We start from the raw sequence: 23,073 nt of genomic DNA on the forward strand, positions 1-23,073 counted from the left end.
TCGTGGGCGCTGCGCTTGACGCCGTGGCCAATCACGGGCCACGTCGCGTCGCCGCAGCCAATCGGAAAAGCGTGGGGCTCGAAGACGAGCACTTGACGGCTCCTCCCTCTGTGCTCGAGGGTGGTTGGTGGGGTTTAGTCGTTGGTGGGCTCGTTTTCCTCCTCTTTCAACCCCGTCTGCTTACATCCGTTGCCATCGGGATTCTCGTGAGGCCGAACTTGAGAATGCAAAGCGAAGAGGCAGCAGCGAAGTTGAGGCGAATCCAGGGGCACGCGCTTAGGTCTCCGGTGCGAATTCTGAAAGTGACGAAGATATGGCTGGAGGTAGAGTTGGGACGGAGACGGATAATAGACGCGGTGCCGTAGGAATATTGAAGACAAGATTGGGCCTCGAAACAAATTTATCTTCTGAGAGGCCTATCGACTCCTTGCATTGTATTTGGTGGTTCCTTGATGTGGGGAGATAACAGAGGAGCTGTTGGTGTCGTTGGCCTGAGCTAAGTCACCCCGGAGGAGCTTGAATAGGCTACGTCGACGTTTAGTTCAACGAACCCTCTTCTACAAGGGAGGGAATTTGTCACTATGCGGGGGAATTAAGAAGGAAGTAAGGTAAGGTCCTTGGGGCTCTTGGCGGCAGCACTGGGAGGAGCAGGAGGGGAGAGACAATGAAATGATTTTGGTTGGGCTCTGGGGCATCATGGATAACTTCAAGGAGTGACAGGGCCGTAGAACGATATCACGGCCTGAGTTACCGATTTTCGTGGAAGAGACAAATTGAGGCCAACGTAGGGCGTAGTTTCTATTTCGTGTCTTAAGAGATGGCTTAACATATTAAGCAGCTGCTTTCTCTTCCACTTTGTTGGAGTCCATTAAGGAAACAACAGTTTGTACTTTTCGTTCAACTTTTTCATTTCCTTCTCCCAACAGGCAAGAACGATTGCAACATTTCCAAGACATTGCTTCTTTTTTTCCCTTTTTGTTCCTTTATCCAAATTCCAGCCAAAGGTATTACTTATTCACATCTACTTTTCCATTATAATATGCTCCTATCTTGTTTGAACGAAATTAACAGCTTTTGTGTCTGTAGTTTTCTGGAAGTCACATGGCCTAAGGATAGTACTGAATTTGACGGAAAATTGATCCGTACTTCATTTTTTTCTTCGCACTTCGTTTTTTAATTGCGAAAAGATGTTCCACTGTATGCATATACTGCCATGATTTTATTTATCCATTCATCAATGGAATATTTGGGTTGTTTCCATTCTGGGGGAATGTTTATGCCATAAACATTAATGCACAAGTTTGTGTGTGTACATATGTTTTCATTTCTTTTGAGTATATACCTCGGGGTAGATTGCTGGATCATATACTTAATTATGTTTAAACTCTTGAGGAAATGACATACTTTTTCCAAATTGGCTGGACCATTTTACATTCTCACTAGCAGTGGATGAGGGTTCCCTTTTCTTCATGTTCCTGAGAGTGTGAGGTGGTACTTCATTGTGGTGTTGCCTGATTTTTAAGGACTTAGGGTTTGTAGGGAACCTGCTAGAGGATGTTCTTTGAGTGTAGAGACAGTGGTTAAGGTGAATTTGTCTTTTCAGTATGTGGCACACCAATAGATAACATGTTTCTACTCTAATGTCATATGTGTTCCTGAAAGATAATTTATATTTAGAAAAATTGTGTATCTGAAAAAAGCAGTGCTTGTAGGAAGAAAAAAGTTAGCATTGACTATTCAAAATCTATGCAGTCTGATAATCTCTAAAATAGTGACAAGTACCTGGGGAAGAACTCCTACGCCTTCCTCCGACCCCTTTAAATGTTAACTTCAGTGGAGACTACTGTAAGGTATATTACATTAGAACAGGGTTGGTGGATGCTAGATGTTATAGATAACGAAGTGGAGCTCTGAGCTAATGGGCTGCTAAATGGTATAACCTGTTGAGGGTGGGTGGGTGCAGCTAGGGAGGGAGCCCCAGGTGCAGGCTCTCATTTTTCTTTGTCTTTTTTTAGATTTTTTTCTTTTAATTTATTCATTCATGAGAGAGACAGAGAGAGAGAGGCAGAGACACAGGCAGAGAGAGAAGCAGGCTCCATGCAAGGGAGCCCGATGTGGGACTTGATCCCAGGACTCCAGGATCACGCCCTGGGCCAAAGGCAGGCACCCAACCACTGAGCCACCCAAGGGTCCCATCATTTTTCATTTTCTTATGTTAGAGTTGAAAGTACCCCTGTTGCTAATTCGGTATCACTGTTAGGAGGAATAGAGGTCTTTTCTGCTTAATTGGATTCCAGATACTGTGGCTATCTAGGAAAGATGAAACTGTGGCTCTTACATTATTCTCAAGGCATTCTTGTAATTATTAATTACAAGCAAGTTACTGAAAATTGCTCTGCTGCAAAACAGATTTACTTTAATGGTGTAGACTGATTAAATGAAAAACTTTATGGGAGCCACAGGGGGTCACCGCCCTAGGTATTCTTAGTATACTTCTGGATAAGGAAATATGCAATCCTTCATAAGTGCATCTTTTTTTTTGAGTTGTATTTATGTATCTTTATATTTGTTTATAATTTTTACATTTTTGTTGCTCTTTTTTACTGTTTTACTGCCTGACTTTGAGGTTCTCAATTTGATCATTTGATTATCTTTGCTTCCTCCAATAACTTCATATCCAGTGATTAAACCTTTTCACTGCTGTTCACATAATGAACCGTTGTGCTTATTGAATATCTAAATGAGGATATGTAAGCTGTGTTAAAGAAGGCATTGGCAATTGTGCAAGCTAATTTAAAAGAAAATATCTCTTTTCAGGAATTACATTCTTGGAGATGTTGGGAAAAGATTCCTCAGCCTTGGAAGATAATTACTCCAAATATACAGGGGAGGTAGTATATCTTTCTGTTTTAAATGTATTAAGTATCTTGGAACAATAGTAGTGAGTTAGAAATGGAGTATTGTCCAACTAAAGATTTATGAAGGCTTTGGTGAAATCTACTTCCTATTAGGGAATCTCATTAATTCAGTAGCTTGGGAGGAAAAGTAACAGCTAATGGTTATTAAACCATTACGGATCAAGCATTGTATTAAGCATTTTATATACAGTATAGTTTTTATAAACAATGTTTACTTCTCAAAACAACCCTATGAAAGTAAACTTTTTTTTTTTTAATTTGAGAGAGAGCATGGTGGGGGACACTGAGGGAGAAGCACACTCCCTGGCTGAGCAGGGAGCCTGACTCATGGCTCCATCTCAGGACCCTGAGATCATGACCTGAGCTGACACTTAAGCAACTGAACTACCCAGGCACCTCAAAAGCAAATAGACTTTTTGCTTTCTAGGACTGGTGAACACTTACCCTTCTATCAGATTCTTAGCTAGTTCTACTGGAACCCTTGTTGCCCTCATATGTTAAGATGTATTTCTAGTAATTGACTTACATTCTTACTTTTTCATCCTTTTTCAGTTTTGAAATTATTGGTGACCAGCTGTAAAAAAAACTGTTCTGAATCTAATCCTTTCCTCAAAATTAAAGATCTTGGGCAGCCCTAGTAGCGCAGCGGTTTAGCGCTGCCTGCAGCCCAGGGCGTGATCCTGGAGACCCAGGATCGAGTCCCACATTGGGCTCCCTGCATGGAGCCTGCTTCTCCTCTGCCTGTGACTCTGCCTTTCGCTCTCGCTCTATGTTTCTTATGAATAAATAAAATAAAATCTTTAAAAAATAAAAAAAAATTTAAAGATCTTTTTAGCTAATTCGTAAGTTGTACATTTTATTTTATTTTTTAAGATTTATTTTTTATTTTATTTTATTTTTTTAAAGATTTTATTTATTTATTTATTCATGACAGAGAGAGAGAGAGCCAGAGACACAGGCAGAGGGAGAAGGCAGGCTCCATGCAGGGATCCCGACACAGGACTCAATCCCAGATCTCCAGAATCACACCCCGGACTGAAGGCGGCGCTAGACCGCTGGGCCACCGGGGCTGCCCAAGATTTGTTATTTATTTTAGAGAGATCGCAAGAGCAAAGCAGGGGCAGACTCTGCACTGAGCAGGGAGCCCAACTCAGGGCTCATTCAGTCCCAGGTCTCTGAGATTATGATCCCAGTGAAAATGAAGAGTCAGCCAGGCATCCTTGTATTTTACTTTTTGAATGTGGATTGTGGATTGACTACTACACTTTTTTTTTAACCACTTCAATTTATTGAATCAAGAGTTTAATATTTGACCCTCTGGTCAGATAATTAGGAGTGTATGTATCCAAGTAAATGCTCTCTTTTCTAAGGTGTATAATTGCCTGTGCATATATAGATTCCATAAGTGATGCTATGTTCCTTTGGAAATTTTCTAGGGAGTATGTAAGAAAGCTCATTTTATAGCTAGAGAATACTCTACATTGATTATATATATTTTTTTCTTGTACCCATTTCCCCTCTCCCAATTTCTCCTAGGTGGAAGTGGTTAGAGAAGCTGGAAGCAGATTATAGAGAAAAATTGAGAATTTTGCTTAGGGTGCAGACTGACTTGGAATGGTTGAAATTTCTGTTTCTGGGCAGCCTCTGGCTCAGAGGTTTAGCACTGCCTTCAGCCCAGGGCGTGATCCTGGAGACCCGGGATCGAGTCCCGCGTTGGGCTCCCTGCATGGGGCCTGCTTCTCCCTCTGCCTGTGTCTCAGCCTCTCTCTGTGTCTCTCATGAATAAATTAATAAAATCTTTAAAAAAAAATAAAATAAAAATTCTGTTTCCAGTTTTTCAAGGAATGTAGTCCAGTTACTTAAAGGCGCAGAAATATTTGACATAGGATGGAATAAAGGTATAAATATGCAGTAGCAGCTTTAAAGCAATTTGTCCTTTTCCTCGAAAGCTTGATATTTATCCAATATGGTAAGTAGTCTTTTTCTTTCTTTTTTTATAAGTAGACTCCACACCCAGTGTGGAGACAAACATAGAGCTTGAACTCACGACCCTGAGATCAACACCTGAGTCAGATACTTAACCCACTGAGCCATCCAGGGAGGTACCCCATACTTTTTCTTTCTGTTGATCCCCTCCCCCCATAGTCTTCTGTCTCTCTTAATGAATAAAATATAGACTTTGCTAAGCAATCAGAATGCCCCTAATTGGCAGGATTCTAATTAGTGCCTGAAATTTGTAATTTTTTGAGCTGCCTTTTACCTTTATCCCTTCTTAAAAGTTATTTCTTAGGAGTGACAGCTGTGCTCCTTTTCCTATAAAGCTTAATTGCTTCTGATTATTAGAAACCTTGACTAATAACAAGCATTACATATAAAACAAGATAACTCAGTTTTGGAATGTATTTAAGTTATGATTACCCTTTCCATGTCAAACTTTTTTTTAAGATTTTATTTATGTATTCATGAGAGAGAGCAGAGAGGTGGAGAGACATAGGCAGAGAGAGAAGCAGGCTTCTCGCAGGTAGCCTGATGCAGGACTTGATCCTGTATCCCAGGATCATGCCCTGAGCCGAAGGCAGACGCTCAACCACTGAGCCATCCAGGCGACCCTCCACGTCAAACTTAACGTTGAGAAGACATTTCTAAATTAGTGTAAGGTAATCTTATACAAAGTAGATAGATAATGCACTTGAAATTATCTTTGGTATGAGTTTTTTCCCAATCACAGTAAAATTGGGGAATTTATGATAATTAAAATTTAAAGAAATGTGCATTTATTATGTGTTCTATAGAAAGGGCTAAACCATGAAAACCTTACGATTACAGCTTAAGTTGAAAATAGGAAAAAAAAATACAAATGTCCAATGATTAAACTTTTTCCACTGCTGTTCACATCATGATTTGTTGTGATTAATGTATGTGGATGAGGACATAATGGAAAAAGAAAATCATAGTGGGAGAAAAAAAAGCATAGATAAGATGTAGTTTTTGTATGTTGATTTATTAATGTTTTTCCTTTTAGAAATGAAATTGAAGGGTGGTTTTCTTAATATCACGTGTCAGATCTGATAAACAGTGAACGTTTATAGAAAGGTAAGAGGTTAATTTGATGAACAGAAAATCAGATCTTAGCAAACAGTTGATATTTGAGCATAATGTGAATATCGTACTCAATTTTTTTTTCCTTATGCTTTGAGCTTTCAAAGATGATATAGTTTTCTAAATCAATAGATTTGATTCAGGGTAGGCAATTGGTAGCTGGGGTCAGGACTTGTAACCTTGATGGTCATCTTTTCTCAAAAATAATGATGTAATTCAACCCCTGAAATAGATAGGGGCTATTATTAGAATATATGAAACTAGATATCATATATTCCAGGATTTAAGTTTGCTTAACTTTTGGATGTTCTATAAATGACTCTTTAATATGCCAGTGAACGTCCATCCTATAACTTAAGCTTTATTCAAGAATAGTAGATACGTACGTAGGTAGTCAAAAGCTGGGAATCTCAAATCTAATACCACATTAATCTGTCACTAATTAGGCATGTTGTCTTGGGGTGTTACAAATTTGAGGAATATTAAATAGAAAAATTTTTACAACTACTCAATGTTGATTTAAATTCATTATTTCGTAAATTTCTACCAACATAAAAGTGATAAAAACTTTGTTTATAGGCCTTAATGAAAAGATTTACAAATAAGTGCATTCAAAAACAAAACTAAAAAATTAATGTGATGGATGCTACTGTTACTCAGAAGTAAACATAGTGCTGGCTTGTATGGAATAAGTTATATACACATACAGCCTTGTGCCTTGTGAGAATTGTAAAGTTTTATAATCTGGACAACAGTAGATTTGTCCAGGACTTTACTCTTTTGCAGAACTCAAGATTATTGAAATGAGGAAAGGGGGCCTAAACTCTGAAAAGGATATCTTTGGACTGTCTGCAAATCCTAATATGAAGATTTTTGTATTACATTGTCTTCAAACATTTTTCCAGCTCCAATGAGTAATTCAGTTTTTGTTTTTTATCTATGGCTAGCTTTGGTTAGTAGTTAGATTGGATTAAAAGTTGGCTGTTCTGTGAACTAATACAAGTTTTTCTTTTTAAATACAGGTAGTCCTTACTTTGCACTGTTTCCAGATATTTGAAGATCAGTTTTCACAGTTGAGTTAAATAACACCAATCCCTCTACAACATGATTGAAATTTCAGTTACCGCAATAGTAACCAGATTGTTGCATAAGTTTTGCAGATAGCTCTTTATTCCACAAAAGATTATGCATATAAAAGATGGTCAGTAAACACTTATATCGCTTCTTTCAAAGTCTCTTGGTGATTGATCACTGAACATCTAATAGTTCACACACAGAGTAAAGCATGTAGTTATGTTGCCTACTTGTTTCCCACTGATAAACCCATGTGACAGAATTGGTCAACAAAGATGACTGGGCAGCAAAGAAAGTTTTAACACCAGAAATGAAATTGGATGTCATTAGAAGATTTGAAAATGGTGACAGCATAGTGAAGACAAGATAAGACCTGGGCTTACACGAAGCTATAAAATGAACCATCTTTTTAAAGTTCGATGAAGCAAGAACTTTTAGGTAAAATGCTTTAACATTTTTTAGTTTAAATTACACTAGGAACAGAAAGGCATGTATGGTTGAAATGGAATGTTTACTTCTCCTTTGGATTGAGGACTGTAAAAATAAATCCCAGTCAGTTTGGCTAGTATTCAGGCCAAAGTGTTGAGGTTAGTTGCTGCACTGAAGGAAAATGGTAACTACAAGGAGACTGAAAAAGAACATCTTATTGCCTTATAATAAAGGCTGGTTTCATTGTTTACAAAGTCAGCATGAATTGATTAATGTTCTGCTATCTGGTGAAGCTACAAGCTCAGAGAAACATCTGTGAAATTTGCACCCATATTCCAAGAATCACAGGTAGTCTTTGCTTTGCACAGTAGTGCAAGACTACTATGTAAAAACTTCACAAGGTTTGGCTGGAATGCAATTGGAGTTCTAGAAGATACAGATGACCATGGGAATGTTGACACTGCTGCCAATCAAGAAGTAGTTCTACATATACAGCCAGAAGAATTTAGTGAAGGCGAGCATTGTTATAAATGATGAAAGCAGTTGTGTGTTGTAAAGGATCAATATGTTTCAGAGGAAGTGATGGCAGGTGAAAAACCACATTAAAGGAACACTCCTATTTGATGACATTGAATGGATAAATTTTAGAGGCAAATCCAAACTCAGTTGAAAGGAGTATGACAATTTGCCAAGGTGTAGAAAAGATGCTTGCTCCATACTGTAAGTTATATGAGAAGGCAAGCAATATTAAAACTACTCTTGAAAAAAAAATAAAAATAAAACTACTCTTGAGACTTTAATAAAATTCTAGAATTTTCAATGTTTCTGTTTTAAATGTTTTTATTTTTTAAAGATTTTATTTATTTATTCATGAGAGAGAGAGAGACATAGGGAGAGGGAGAAGCAGGCTCCCTGCAGGGAGCCCCATGTGGGACTGGATCCCTGGACCCCAGGATCATGCCCTGAGCCAAAAGCAGACACTCAACCACTGAGCCACTCCAGGTGTCCCTGTTTTAAATATTTTTTATGTGTATAACCAACATCAAGAGAGTTTTTAATGTTTTAATAACTTTCAAGTTTACAGAACGATCATTGTTAATCCCATTAACATTGCTTTTAAGTGTCAGTTTGCATAGTCCAAGTAAGAGCTCCCTGCATTTACACCAAGCTAGGAACTCTAACCAGTTATGAACAGATTAAGTCTAGACACAAATACACTTTACCTTTATGATCACCAGTTACAATGGACATTTTTCACACTGCCTTTGTATGCTACTATGTCAAGGCTTTGAAATTTATAATACGGTCTCATACTTGATTTTGAGTATTAAAGGATCGTAAGTAAAATCCTAATAGTTGGCAAACTTCTTTTAAAAGGCCATACAGGAAATACTTCAGGCTTTGCAGACTATTATGGTGTCTAGCAACTAGTCAACTTTGCCCATGTAGCAGGAAAACAGCCATTGACAATACATAAATCATTGAAAGTGGCTGTGTTCCAGTCATGAAACATTTCATGAAATACCATTCTTAACCTCACAGAGCCTACAAATGGGGATGGGGAGCAGGGAGGTTTATAGTTTGACTTCTCTAATAGCAACATGTACATTAAATGATACCAAAGAATATAACTACTGCTTGAATCATTGAGTTTTGGTGAAGTTTTTCAAATGAAAACTTTCTCCATACCAATGTATGCTTCTGGGTAGTAGGGGGTTCAGTATTGACAAATAATGAGACCACTTTTATTTTTTATAAAGACTTTATTTATTTATTCATAGAGACACAGAGAGGCAGAGACACAGGCAGAGGGAGAAGTGGGCTCCATGCAGGGAGCCCTACGTGGGCCTTGATCCCGAGTCTCCAGGATCAGTTCCTGGGCCAAAGGCAGCGCTAAACCACTGCGCCGCTGGGGCTGCCCATGAGCCCACTTTTAAAAGACTTTTTTATTGGTATCTCTAGGCAAACTTGCAGTTCAATAAAAATGGCTTTGTAGAACAGGAGAAATTAGCTACTGTAGCCTAAGTGATGTTTAGTCTATTTCTGTCCTAGAGAAATAAACTTGGCTTTTCAAATTGAACAAGTATAAGACATTAAAAGGTGTTCAAAAAAATGTAGTGGGAGTGCAAACATTCTCTCTAGTACTTAGAAGTGAAGGCGCTTTAGAGAAGCTTGAGGAAAGAGACCGTTGGTTTGATGGGCGTAATGGGAAGAGAATTGCTCTAGCAGGAAGACCTGGGTTCAATCCAAGTTCTGATCGTTTACCAAGTGCTTTTCCTCTGGTTTTCCTTTCTTTGCTGCAAAACAATTCCTAAACTAAGAACAACATCCAAGCAATAGATTAATTAGATGCCAGGGTCTGGCAGAGCTAGTGGAGTGCCAGTGACGTAAGGGCAAACCTTCGTAGATCTCAAACCGTGCCACACGAGCTAACCGGGCTACGCCGCTGGAGTAACAAATACGTCCACAACAGACTGACGAGCCCATTTGGTTTTTTTTTTTTAATTTATCTATGATAGTCACAGAGAGAGAGAGAGAGAGGGGCAGAGACACAGGCAGAGGGAGAAGCAGGCTCCATGCCCCGGGAGCCGGACGCGGGATTCGATCCAGGATCTCCAGGATCGCGCCCTGGGCCAAAGGCAGGCGCCGAACCACTGCGCCACCCAGGGATCCCCCCATTTGGTTTTAAAAAAGTTCCCCAAAAGCGGTAATACTGTAGAACTAACTATGCAATTTCAAAGAGCGAATCACAAATTAGTTACTGCAATTAGGGCCCTGCAGCCCGATTTTCACGCGATTAGTCCGGTGTTGGCAGTGTCGCCGGGCCGCCGACGTCTCACAGGACTAACGCTACGTGGCGTTCTGCCGGCCCGGGCCGCTCTTCAGCCGACCGCTACACCCGGCCAGACTTTCTTTCTCGCGTACCCCGGGTCACCGCACCGGCCGTGCACGCCGTCCCTCAGAGCAGGTCTCCAGCCCCAGCAGCGAGCCAGCCCGCCGCCGGCCTGCAGCGCGCACCCAGGCCCGGGACGCCGCCTGCGCCGCTCCCGGAAGTGCCGTGGCAGGCGGCGCGCCTGAGTGGGCCGGGCGAGGCGTCGCTCCCGGAAGCGGCGCCCGGCCGGCTGGGAGGGGCTGCGGCTGCCACGTTGAAGCGGAACGTGGAGGTGGCCCTGGGGCGGGAGGAGGGGCGGCGGCGAATGCTGGGAGAGTCCGACGGACGTCGCGCTAACACAGGAACCGGTCGCCGAGGGTCCCCGCCAGGTGTGTCCGCCTCTCCCCCCCCACCCCCGTCTTCCTCGCCGGCCCTCGGGCCGTGAGGTAAAGCACCGGCGAAAGCTGGGTGCGCGGCATCGGCCGCCGCGGGTGCCCGCCAGCCTGAGGCCCGGTCTGTGGTGGCGGCGCGCCCCTGGTCTTGGTTTCGGGCCCGTCGGGACAAGCCTGGCGTCACGGCTGCTGCGGGGATCGCGCCGATCCACATCCGCCAACGTTTCCCCTGCTGAGCAGGAGCTCCCCTGAGGCTTGCGACGGGGGGTCGTGCCGGGCGGGTGACTGGGGTGGGAGGTTAGAAGACCCTCACACCCTTGTGCACAAAGAGGTGCGGGCCCCGAGGGAGAGGGAAGGAGGCGAACCTCGGGATCACTTTGGTTGACTTTAGTTTATGATTTTTTGTTTGTATTTGAACTGTTGCCAGGTTTAAGGGTTCATAGGTTTTCAACGGAAGGCTCCTGTCATTGAACCGGGATTGGATTATTTTAAGGGTAGTCGCCAATCTAAGCCCATACCTCGAAGGAAATCTCATTAAGTGTTGTATGTTTTTGCTAATAAGTTATTGTAATGAGAGATTAAACTACAGGGCAGGTGTAAAACGAATAAAAATATGGCATGGGCTTGTGGGCATTATGAACTTTATCAAGCAGGTCTTTGTGAAACTGCAGTGATGATCTGTGCTAAATCCTCTCTCCAAAACTGCCTTTTCTAACTACAGAATGCTGAAATTTGACTGTCGCCACTTGTAACTGTTCAATAGATAATTAGAGCCTCGCTCTTCTCATACCGACCCTTGTTTTCTGTACATACTGATTGTTCTGGGATTGGCTAAAGTTTACTCACGGGTAGTTTCTAGTGGTTCCTCTGTGCTCTTTGTTTCTTACTGTTTCTTAAACAGCTCTGGGAAAGGTTTGTAGACTAAGAATTTTTGGGTAACTTGAAGTGTTTTTGTAGTTGTGAATTTATGTTATACATGTCCAAAGTTATTTGGGAAATGTGAGATTGGAATGAATTTAGAATTAGACTGCTTAATTTTATATAAGCAGGTTCTTTTTGAAACAATAATATATAATTTATAATATAATAATAACATAAGAGTAGAAAGAAATTAGAAAGAGCAGTGATTCTTAACTTTTTGGAATTCCACTCCCTTTTTAGGATCTGATGAAAGCATTGGATCACCTTCCTAGAAAAATGCACACACACACAGAATTCTCTATATAATTTCATGAGGTTTACAGATCCCAAATTAATTCTTGTCAGGTGATATTATTAAAATTGATTTTTACAGTGTTTTTAGAAATGTTGTCATTCTTAGGTTAATTTCAGGTCAAAAAGTTTTACTTATTAGATTCTAGATAAATACACCAGCATTGGGATCCCTGGGTGGCGCAGCGGTTTAGCGCCTGCCTTTGGCCCAGGGCGCGATCCTGGGGACCCGGGATCGAGTCCCACATCAGGCTCCCGGTGCATGGAGCCTGCTTCTCCCTCTGCCTATGTCTCTGCCTCTCTCTCTCTCTCCCTCTCTGTGACTATCATAAATAAATTTTTAAAAAAATTTAAATAAATAAATAAATAAATACACCAGCATTTAGTTCAACGCAGTTAGTTCTTTGATTTGATTTTGGTTGAGTGAGATGAGCCTAGAACATCAATAACAGTAAATAAATACTCTAGAACAAATGTGCCCATCCATGATAAGATACTTGCCCACACAAGATGGATTTTTACCAGATGCAGTGCCAGCTAGCGATTTTTTGAGAGTCAGAGTTTGCAATTCTATTAACTCTTCCACTTTTTACTTTCTGAGTTATGAGTCATCTTTATATGTAGTAGTGTAAGTTTGGTATTTTTCAGACAATAGAACTGTTAGGTTTTAGTACTGCTTTACAGAATTAGCAGTTAAAAAATGAGCAGAAAGAAAAAAGCTTCCACTTAATAGCATGCATTTAACTACACGCATGTTGTGGGGAGAAACTTGGGTGAAAAAATAAGTTCTACACTGGCAAATAAGTTTTCTTCAATAGATGTATTCTTTTTAAAAAAAAAAAAAAGATTTATTTATTTGTTTGAGAGAGAAAGAACACAGAGCAAGCAGTGGAGGAGGGGCAGAGGGAGAGAGAGAATCCCAAGCCAACTCCCCACTCAGCATTGAGCCCTATGTGGGGCTTGATCTCAAGAGATCAAGACCTGAACCAAAACCAAGAGTTGGACACTCTAACCGACTGAGCCACCCAGGTGCCCCTTCAGTAGAGGTATTCTTGGAGATTTATTGTGATAAACTAAAATTTTAAATTGTGACTTTTGCCATAGCTGATATTTACAAGCATGTATTTACTACGTGCCAGCTACTGTTCTAAGCCCTCTGTGTAATGCCTCATTTAATTCTCACAACTCTTTTTTTTTTTTTTTAAGATTTTATTTATTCATGTCAGAGAGAGGGAGAGACACAGGCAGAGGGAGAAGCAGGCTCCCAGCAAGGAGCCCTATGTGGGACTTGATCCCATGACTCTGGGATCATGCCCTGAGTGGAAGGCAGACACTCAGCCACTGAGCCACCCAGGCGTCTCACAGCAACTCTTCTTATGCAGACTTTTGTTATACTTATTTTACCAAGTGGGTAGCCAAGACACACATAGGGAAAGATACATGCCTTTTAGAGCATGTCAGAGCTAGGACAAGGTGGAGCTGGGATTTAAACTGAGGGTATGACTCCAGACTCCATATCCTAGATTGCTGTGCTATAAATATTGTCTTGTAGATGACACGTGAACAAGCCACTGTCCTAGCAGTTTTCTTTTTGTGTTATCATAATGATTTTGTTCTGTGTAAAATAGTCTTAAATAAGTCTGCATAGTGTAAATTCTAATCATATATGATATTGAAAAAAATTGCACAAGGCTTTTGAAGCATGTCATACTTGGGGAGTACACATGGTTTAATCTAAACCTTCAGATTTTCAAGAAAATTAGTTACAACTAAATGATCATTTCTAAGAGAATACACAGGCGGTATTTCCATAGTATTCTTAGTGTTTTGAGAATGATTGCAATGGATAAAATTACGGTACTCTTTAATTAAATTCAGACCACTTAACATAGCTCCAGGCCATTATTGTAGTGATTTTAAACAACAACAACAACAACAACAGTTGGTATTGAAGTCTTGTGTTCAGTACAACTTAATAAGTGCAACTGCATTTAGTGGAACATTGAGTGCTAAGGACAAGAAATAAGACTTTTATAAATGTTTTGTATTCCCACTTAACCATTTTATGTACTTGTGAATTTGTCTCTCTCTCTCTTTCAGTAAATGTTACACATTAACTAAGTGTTCATGAATTAGGTAACCTTTAATGTACCTTTGCTCTTAGATATAGTTCTGTTCAGTTGGGTTTTTTAAAAATATATATAGATATTTTGTTTTCACTTTTAGAAATTATTCTAAAGCATTTTTTCTAAAGCATTTTTTAAAACCTCTTTTTCCTTTAATGATACTTTCCCCTATTTTTTAAATAAGAAAACTTAAAGTGATTAAAATTATTTTTCCTTTAAACACTTAAGAATTAAAAAAATTAAATGTTTTACCTGAAAGTGATCTTTCTAGCTCATCAGTCTTTTTATATTTCCCTAAATATAAACATTCAAAATAAAACAAGCAAAACTTTTTCTGTACCTTACTGTGAGCTAGGCAATTTTGATTCCACAAAGGGTAAAAGTTGTAATATTTAATTGAAAAAAAAAAAGACGTTAGGGACGCCTGGGTGGCTCAGTGGTTGAGCGTCTGCCTTTGGCTCAGGGCATGATCTTCAGTCGGAGGTTGGAGTCCCACATCAGGCTCCCTGCGAGGAGTCTGCTTCTCTCGCTGCCTGTGTTTCTGCCTCTCTCTCTCTCTCTCTCTCTCTCATGAATAAATAATCCTTAAAAAAAAAAAAAAGTACATTATTTGTCAAGTTAATGAGACGATGACATAAAACAGGTGGTTATAAAAAGGCAATGGAAAAATATGTAACAGTATGTACTAATAGAATGTTATAAAGTTTTGTTAAATTAGAATAAGACACTTTATTATAAAATATTTAAAGTGGTCCAAACAGTTAAGAGATAATTTAGATCATTGTGGATTGGATCATTAGGGTACTTCTCTGAAAGTAGCTGGAACTTGAACTTCTTAATAAAAACAGTTGGCTGAGAAAAGAGAGCATTTCATTTATAGGCTTTTTCGCTTCTTAGAAAATTGAGATTTTCCCTCTTTTTTCAGAACAGCCTTAGGAAACTAGATGGTAGTTTTCTTGATTAATCTCATGCTTGTAATAATTTTTAAAAATAGCATATTAAAGCCCATGTTAACCTATGTGCTGGACACTGAGTTTGGCCCTATATAAAATACATTATCTCATTTAAACTTCAGAACATCCCATGAGGTAGTGACTCTTATCTTCATTTTACAAATGGGGCTTAGGGAGATTAAACAATGTGTCTAGTGTATCATAATAAGTAGCAGAACCAATGTTCAGAACCAGCATTGACTCCAGAGGCCTATTACTTTTAACCACATGATCGAACCTCCTTAATCCACTTTTGCCTAACCTAGCACAGTTTCTAAAATACATTTCTTCTTTTTAAAGATTTCATTTATTTATTTGAGAGAGAGAAAGAGAGAGAGCGCATGAGCAGAGAGGAGGAGCAGAGGGAGAGGGAGAAGCAGACTCCTGCCTAAATGGGAGCCAAACAGATGTGGGGTGGGGCTCCATCCCAATCATGACCTGAGCCCAAGGCAGATGCATAACTGAAAGAACCACCCAGGTGCCCCCATTTCTTCTTCTCTTAGTGTCCCCATGAATCCTAGTTGCTTTGTTATTATTTCTTCTAAATGTTAGTATGTGTTCTATGATTAAAATACCTGAATTTGTTGGGGTAACAAGAGATTAGACTCTGAAAGTAAACTTCTGAGTTCAAATCTTGGCTCTGGGGGCAGCCCAGGTGGCTCAGTGGTTTAGCGCCTGCCTTCAGCCCAGGGCGTGATCCTGGAGTCCCAGAATCGAGTCCCATGTCAGGTTCCCTGCATGGAGCTTGCTCCTCTGTGTCTCTGCCTCTCTCTCTCTCTCTCTCTCTCTCTCTCTCTTTTTCTCTCTCTCTCTGTCTCTCATGAATAAATAAATAAAATCTTTGAAAACAAAACAGGGGCAGCCCTGGTGGCTCAGCGGTTTGGTGCCGCCTTCAGCCCAGGGTATGATCCTGGAGACCTGGAATCGAGTCCCATGTCAGGCTCCCTGCATGTAACCTGCTTCTCCCTCTGCCTATGTCTCTGCCTTTCTCTCTCTCTGTATCTCTTATGAATAAATAAATAAAATCTTTTAAAAAAATAAAAATAAAAACAAAACAAATCTTGGCTCTGCCCCTCGCTAGCATGTACAAATGATTTAATCTTTCTGTGCCTTCATTTTTATTATCTCAAGTATAAACAATTGGAACATGTAAAGCATAGGGCATATTAGACTTAAATAAACACATCAGATATACATAGACTTAAGGCTTTCTTAAGGAAGCTATTGGAACATCACCTTCATCCTCTAGAGATGAGTAAGAAAGCTGGCAAAAGAAATGTTGGAGAGGTTTAAATATATTTAACTACAGACCTGAAACTAAAAGAAGAAAGAATAAAATGTATATGTTAAATATCTGATCATGTAGGAATTGGTTATAAAACTTTAAAAAAATAAAAAGTGGAAAGTAGGAAAAAAATTGGAGGTAGAATAAGTTTATGGATCGCCTCATCTGTAATGGCTGGGAGTCAAAGGACAATGTTTAAAGCTGACAAATCAATTGGTAGAAGTATAAAGATATTCAACAGTACAAAGGTAAACACTGAGAAAGATAATACTGTTGACTATAACTGTAGTACAAGAAGGACAGTAAGATTATGTAAACTAATATCATTAGTGCTCCATAGTAATTACTGTGTAAAGAAATAGAGGATTAATGGTACTAAATAACATTTTAAACTAAAAAGATAGAACCAGAAATACATATTAGAACAAAAATACAATTAATCCTAATTATCAGAATAATTATAAATACACGAATAGGAACAACAGGGAAAGTATTTTTTTTTAATTATAAAACTAAACATAGCAAAATAATACAGAACGAAGAGCAACCACATCTGTCAAATTAGGAGAAAATATTATATCAAAATTTTATATGGCCTTATTAGCTAATCTATTAAACATTTTTCAAATTGGATCACCAAGAAAAATCTGATTTTTTAAATTTTTAAAAATTTGTTGCTGTCTTTAAGGCAGCCAGCAAAAAAGTAGTTCAAAAGTTGAAGAGGCGGGCAGCCCGGGTGGCTCAGCAGTTTAGTGCCACCTTCAGCCCAGGGCCTGGAGACCCGGGATCGAGTGCCACGTCGGGCTCCCTGCATGGAACATGCTTCTCCCTCTGCCTGTCTCTGTCTCTCTCTCTCTCTCTCTGTGTCTTCATGAATAAATAAATAAAACCTTAAAAAAATTGAAAAGGGAAAAAATATATATATACATAAAGGCACAACAAAAGTAAGCTAGATATTGGTCTTAATATGAGACAAAGTGGAATTCAGGCCCACGGGATTACTTAAGATAAAGAAGAAAGACTACAAAGCTAAAATGTGTATTTGGCAGTGAATATTTAACATTATGAATATCTGTCAACCATATAACTATGTATTAAATAAAAGTAACTTTCAGGAGGTACCAAGAAAAATAAGCAAAAATGCATTAGTAGTAAGTGACTTTTAACTCAGTGTTCTTGGCCTAGAACAAATCAAATAGAAACACAGTAAGACTGTAGATGACCTAAACAATTAAGTCAATAGGGTAGATTTAATATATATTGAACTTGACCCTGAAAACAGTGTATTCCTTCTTTTTAGATCTCATGAAACATTTACAGAAACTTCCCTATAGGCCCCAAAGGAAACTTCAATAAATTTTTTTCAATAAATTTTAAAAGGAGAAATAGTATAAAATCTCAAGAGTAGTAAGAAGATCCCTTTACTTGCATATTAAATTCAAACAACTATTGGATCAATGGAGAACACATGTGGAAATTGTAGAATATAAATGACCATAGTGATGAGAATACTAGAAATATATGGAATCTAGCTACAGCAGTGCTCAGAGGAAACTCAAAGCTTTAAATATTTATATTAGTGGGCAGCCCTGGTGGCTCAGCAGTTTAGTGCCGCCTTCAGCCCAGGATGTGATCCTGGAGACCTGGGATCAAGGCCCACGTCAGGTTCCCTGCATGGAGCCTGCTTCTCTCTCTGCCTGTGTCTCTGCCTCTCTCTCTCTCCGTGTCTTCCATGAATAAATAAATAAAATCTTTTAAAAATATATTTATATTAGTGAAGAATAAATAATAAAAATGAGTGGGTTAAGCATTTAACTCAAAAAGTTAGAGGAAGATCTAAGTAAATGAAAAGATGAAAGGAATTAATAAAAATAAAAGAAATTAGTGAATTAGAAAACAGAAAGAAGTAATGAATTGGCTGTTTGAAAATAGACAAATTGCTAGCCAAGCTAATCATTTATTAAAGAAGACAGTAGGGGGAAACAAAGCACAAATATATGTAGTAAGGATAAATAATCATAAATAGCAAAAATTTAAAAATCATGAGTGTGTTCAAGTCTTTAAAAATGAGAAAATCTGTAAAAAAAAAATTAAAGGATTATCATAGGAAAATAAGATTTACAAGAAATGACCCTGAATAAAGAAAATTCAAATAGATCAATTTCTATAGAAGAAATAGAGAAAATTAGAAGAGCAGCTCCTCCCCAAAAACCATCAACCCCAGATGTTTCATGAGAGAATTCTGCTAAATATTTGAAAAAAATAACAACAGTAATTTCAGTGCTGCTGTTGAAACTGTTTCAGAGCATAGAGAAAGATGGAAAACTACATTTTTTTTGAAGTGAGTAATAATATTGATATCAAAACCTGATGACAGTTGCAAGGAAGAAAAGTATAGACGCAGTTTTACAATGCCAGAAGCAAAACTCTGTTAAACAAATGGAATCTAGCAGCACATTAGTAGAATAATACATCATGAGAAGTTTATTATTCAGGGTAGAAAGAGATGGTCTGTATTAGAAAATCTATTAGTATAATTTGTCTTATTAATAGACCCAAGAAGAATCTGTGGTCATTCTGATTACCTCATGAAAAAGCATTTGACAGAATTCAAAACCCAGTCTTTATAAATAGCATTTAATAAAACAGTAATTGATGGCTGATTTCCGTGGGACTCGATCCCCGGGGTCTCCAGGATCACACCCGGGGCTGCAGGCGGCGCTAAACCACTGCGCCCCCGGGGCTGCCCTATATGTGTATTTTAAAACCTAAAGTCAGGGGATCCCTGGGTGGCTTTAGCCCCTGCCTTTGGCCCAGGGCGTGATCCTGGGGTCCCGGGATTGAGTCCCGCGTTGGGCTCCCAGCATGGAGCCTGCTTCTCCCTCCTCCTGTGTCTTTGCCTCTCTCTCTCTCTCTCTCTCTCTCTCTCTCTCTGTGTCTATCATAAATAAATAAATAAATAAATCTTTTTTAAAAAATAAAAATAAAACCTAAAGTCATGTCCCATGGTGATATAGTAGGCTTTCCACTAAAGAAGGGAAAAAAGACAAGAAATCTCAATTGTTATCACTACTGCTTGATAGGGTAGTACGAATGCTATTAGCCTTTGTAAAACAATACCAGGAAGACAGTCTATATAATGGTTGTGGGATGGGGGTGAGTCACATTTATAAACCGGAAGATAAAATACTAGGAATAAACAAACCCAATATATCAAAAAATTTAAAGTAATACTGAAAGATTAAAAAAAAAACTTAAAAGGCATGTTGTTTTTTAAGATTTTCTTTATTTGTCAGAGAGAGAACGCAGAAGCAGGGGGAGTGGCAGACAAAGAAGCAGGCTCCCAGCTGAGCAAGGAGTCTGGACTCAATCCCAGGACCCCTGGGATCATGACCTGAGCAGAGACAGACACTTAACCAATGAACTACTCAGGTGTCCCAATTGACAACATGTTCTCAGTGGAAAGATTCAACATTGTGTCAGTTTCTCCATAAATTAATATATTAATTTGATGCATATTCAATAAAAATATTAACGTTCTCTTTTTTTCTGGAATTAGGCACAAACTGTTCTAAAGTTTATGTAATAAAATAAACAGTGACAGTAAGGAAAATGGTGTGGGAGATAAGCAATGGTTAGGGGTTATGAGAATCCTACTCCTGTAAAGTCTAAGTATTTAAAACAAAGGAATGCTTGCAGCACTTAGCTGGCTTAATTAGTAAAGCATGCACTCCTGATCTCAAGGTTGTACTCACTTTGGCACCACATATACTAAAATTGGAATGATCTCAGGGTTATGAGTTCGAGCCCCACATTTGGTATAGAGATTGCTTAAATAAATTAAAAAAAAAACAGTGGAATGTCTAACATGTAAATAAATAAATGGACATAAGGAACGGGAATCCAGAAATAAACCTAAATATATACAGGAATGTAGATCCTTACCTATAGGAATATAAACATAAAGAGTAATTCCAGAAATAAACCTAAATATAGGAACATAGTACATGATAAAAGTTATATCTTAAAATTGTAGGAAAAAGATAGACTTTTCAATAAGTGGTTTCATTGTAATAAGAAAAACAAACTATGAGCATATATTGTATACCGGGATGTATTTCAGGTTCTGGGTCAAAATTTAAATGAAAAGAAAAGGCCACTGATGAACTTGCTTAGAAGAAAAATATGGGTGAATTTCTTCATAACCCTGGCATGCAAAAGGCCTTTCTACCTACTCAAAATTCAGAAACCATTTCTTAAAAAGTGCTACATCCATACAATGGAATATTTTTCAGTGCTAAAAAGAAATGAGCTATCAAGTTGCAAATAGACAGGGAGGAATTTTAAATACCTGTTGCTAAGTAAAGAAGTCAATCTAAAATCTTAAAAAAAAAAAAAAATGGGGATCCCTGGGTGGCTCAGTGGTTTAACACCACCTTCAGCCCAAGGTGTGATCCTGGAGTCCTGGTATTGAGTCCCGCATCAGGCTCCCTGCATGGGGCCTGCTTCTCCCTCTGCCTGTGTCTCTGCCTCTCACTCTCTGTGTGTCTCTCATGAATGAATAAATAAAATCTTTAAAATAAAAAAAAAAGAAGCGAATCTGAAAAGGCTACATACTATATAAATAAGTAACATTCTGGAAAAGGAAAAAAAAAACTCTGGAGAGAGTAAAGAGATCAGTGGTTGTCATGAGGGAGGAAGAGAGGTATAAAGAGGGAGAACATAGAATTTTTAGGGCAGGAAAGCTTCTGAGTGATACTTTAACTGTGGATGGGTGGATACAGGTGAGTGGATATGTGTCATTATTCATTTGTCCAAACTGATAGAATACCCAAAGAGTGAACCCTAAAGCAAACCATGGACTTTGCTTGATAATGGTGTGTCAATATAGGTTGGATTGTAACAAATGTACCACTGTGGTACAGGACAGTTTATGGTGGGAAAGACTAGGGTAGGGGCGAGTGGAGCGGGATTGGGGGAAGAGAGAGAGGGAGGAATGTGAGATCTCTAGACTTTTCACTCTTTTTCTGTGGACTTGAAACTGCTCTGATGAATTTTTTTTTTTTAAGATTTTAAAAATTTATTCATTAGAGTGAGGGAGTGAGAGCATGAGCAAGTGGGAGGGTTAGAGGGAGAGGGAGAAGCAGACTCCCCGCTGAGCAGGGAGCCTGATGTAGGACTTGATCCCAGGACCTTAGGATCATGACTAGAACTGAAGGCAGATGTTTGACCAACTGAGCTACCCGAATGCCCCAATAAAATCTATTTTTTAAAAATCAAAATGTTGTGAAAGGAGGGCAACTCTGTCAGGACTCCTCTCACTTCTGAGAGCTTTCTCTGCAACTTTGCTTAATAAACTAATATCACTTTACTAACAACAACAACAAAAATGTGAAATGTAAAAAATAATAATAATAAAAATAAAGTCTGACAATCCAATAGAAAAATAGACAAGTAAAATAGACAAGAATAGACCAAAAAGGTGACAGAGAAGGAAATGTGGATGACCCATAACCCTATAAAAAAGAAGCTCAACCTTATTTATGGCATGAGAAATGCAAATTGTAACTACTCAGAGTAAACATTTTTCACCTATCATTTGATAAAAATCTAAAGGTGGTTACTCTGGTAAGGCCGTGGGGGAATAAAAATCTAAAGGTGGTTACTCTGGTAAGGCTGTGGTTACTCTGGTAAGGCTGTGGGGGAATGTGACAAGGTACAGTTATTGTGGAGGGCAACTTGGCAATAGCCATCAAAATTAAAAATTGCATTTATCTCTAACCCAGCAGTTTTACTTCTGGAAATTTATAGCTATCCTGGCCCATGAATGAATTAACATGTACATATGGCTATTTATTTCAGCATTGTTTGTAAAAATAGCAAAAGATTAAAAACAACTCAGATGTTCATCAGTTGTGAACTAAGTAAGTAAATTATGGTACATTTTACAGTGGAATACTGTGCTGTGTGAATGTATTTATGTACAATGACAATTTTTTTTTTTTTTTTTAAGTTACAGCACAGTACTTCCTGAATTTTTCTACCAAGGTAACTTTAACAGAATATGTAAACTAGTGGTATGTGGAATTGTAGCTTGGAGTGACCAGGTTTTTAAATTTCTGCCAAATTTATCTTTAAAATCTATAGGTTTATAGGATGCCTGGGTGGCTCAGTGGTTGAGTATGAGTATCTTGTCTGCCTTTAGTTCCCAGGGTCCTGGGATTGAGTCCTGCATCAGGCTCCTTCCCATGGAGAGCCTGCTCCTCCCTCTGCCCATGTCTCTGCCTTTCTCTGTGTCTCTGATGAAAAAATAAAATCTTTAAAAAAAAATCTGTAGGTTTACTATATTCTTTTCAGTAATTAGACTTTAAAATTAATTTTTAAAACAGCTCTTAATCACTTAGTAATCCTGCTCCAGGAATATATACCTTGTTTATTGTGTGCTTTGTCTTACTCTTAAGTCTTTTTTTCAGACTGATTTTTCACTTGAAGGACTATAATTTGTAAACAATTAAAAAAGCCCTATATTTGTCTCAAAGTAATTTAACAAGTTTTTCTTCTTTCTAATATTGAATGTTCCCAACAAGTGATACCTGAACCAGTTTGATTTACGGGCATTTGTACATTCTCATGATGTAGTTGTTGGTTCAGTATATGTCTATGTAAAAAATGTT

At 38.6% G+C, this 23,073-nt stretch overlaps 1 protein-coding gene and 1 long non-coding RNA gene across 52 annotated transcripts in view; both read left to right on the forward strand.

Moving 5' to 3' along the window:
- The first annotated feature begins 110 nt into the window (after window positions 1-110).
- LOC112919693 (uncharacterized) lies at window positions 111-8,340 on the forward strand. 2 transcript variants are annotated; one of them, XR_012001050.1, is made up of 6 exons: window positions 469-608; window positions 927-1,004; window positions 2,818-2,891; window positions 5,941-6,011; window positions 6,804-6,931; window positions 7,040-8,340. It is a non-coding gene; the product is annotated as an uncharacterized lncRNA (long non-coding RNA). The 2 variants fall into 2 exon arrangements; XR_012001049.1 differs by lacking the exon at window positions 6,804-6,931 and having other exon boundaries at window positions 111-608.
- Window positions 8,341-10,596: 2,256 nt separating this feature from the next.
- Window positions 10,597-23,073, forward strand: part of SEC31A (SEC31 homolog A, COPII coat complex component) — a 76,893-nt gene continuing 64,416 nt past the window's right edge. For 13 of the 50 annotated variants that reach the window (XM_072755794.1, XM_072755816.1, XM_025998190.2 and 10 more), the window contains exon 1: window positions 10,618-10,781. The gene's annotated coding sequence lies outside the window, so the exon portion shown is untranslated. Of the gene's footprint in view, window positions 10,782-22,261; window positions 22,324-22,412; window positions 22,448-23,073 lie in introns of those variants that run through there. The other 37 variants (XM_025998187.2, XM_072755782.1, XM_072755813.1 and 34 more) reach the window with 14 other exon arrangements.

This window comes from Vulpes vulpes, chromosome 4, assembly GCF_048418805.1.
Source record: "Vulpes vulpes isolate BD-2025 chromosome 4, VulVul3, whole genome shotgun sequence".
NCBI lineage: Eukaryota > Metazoa > Chordata > Mammalia > Carnivora > Canidae > Vulpes > Vulpes vulpes.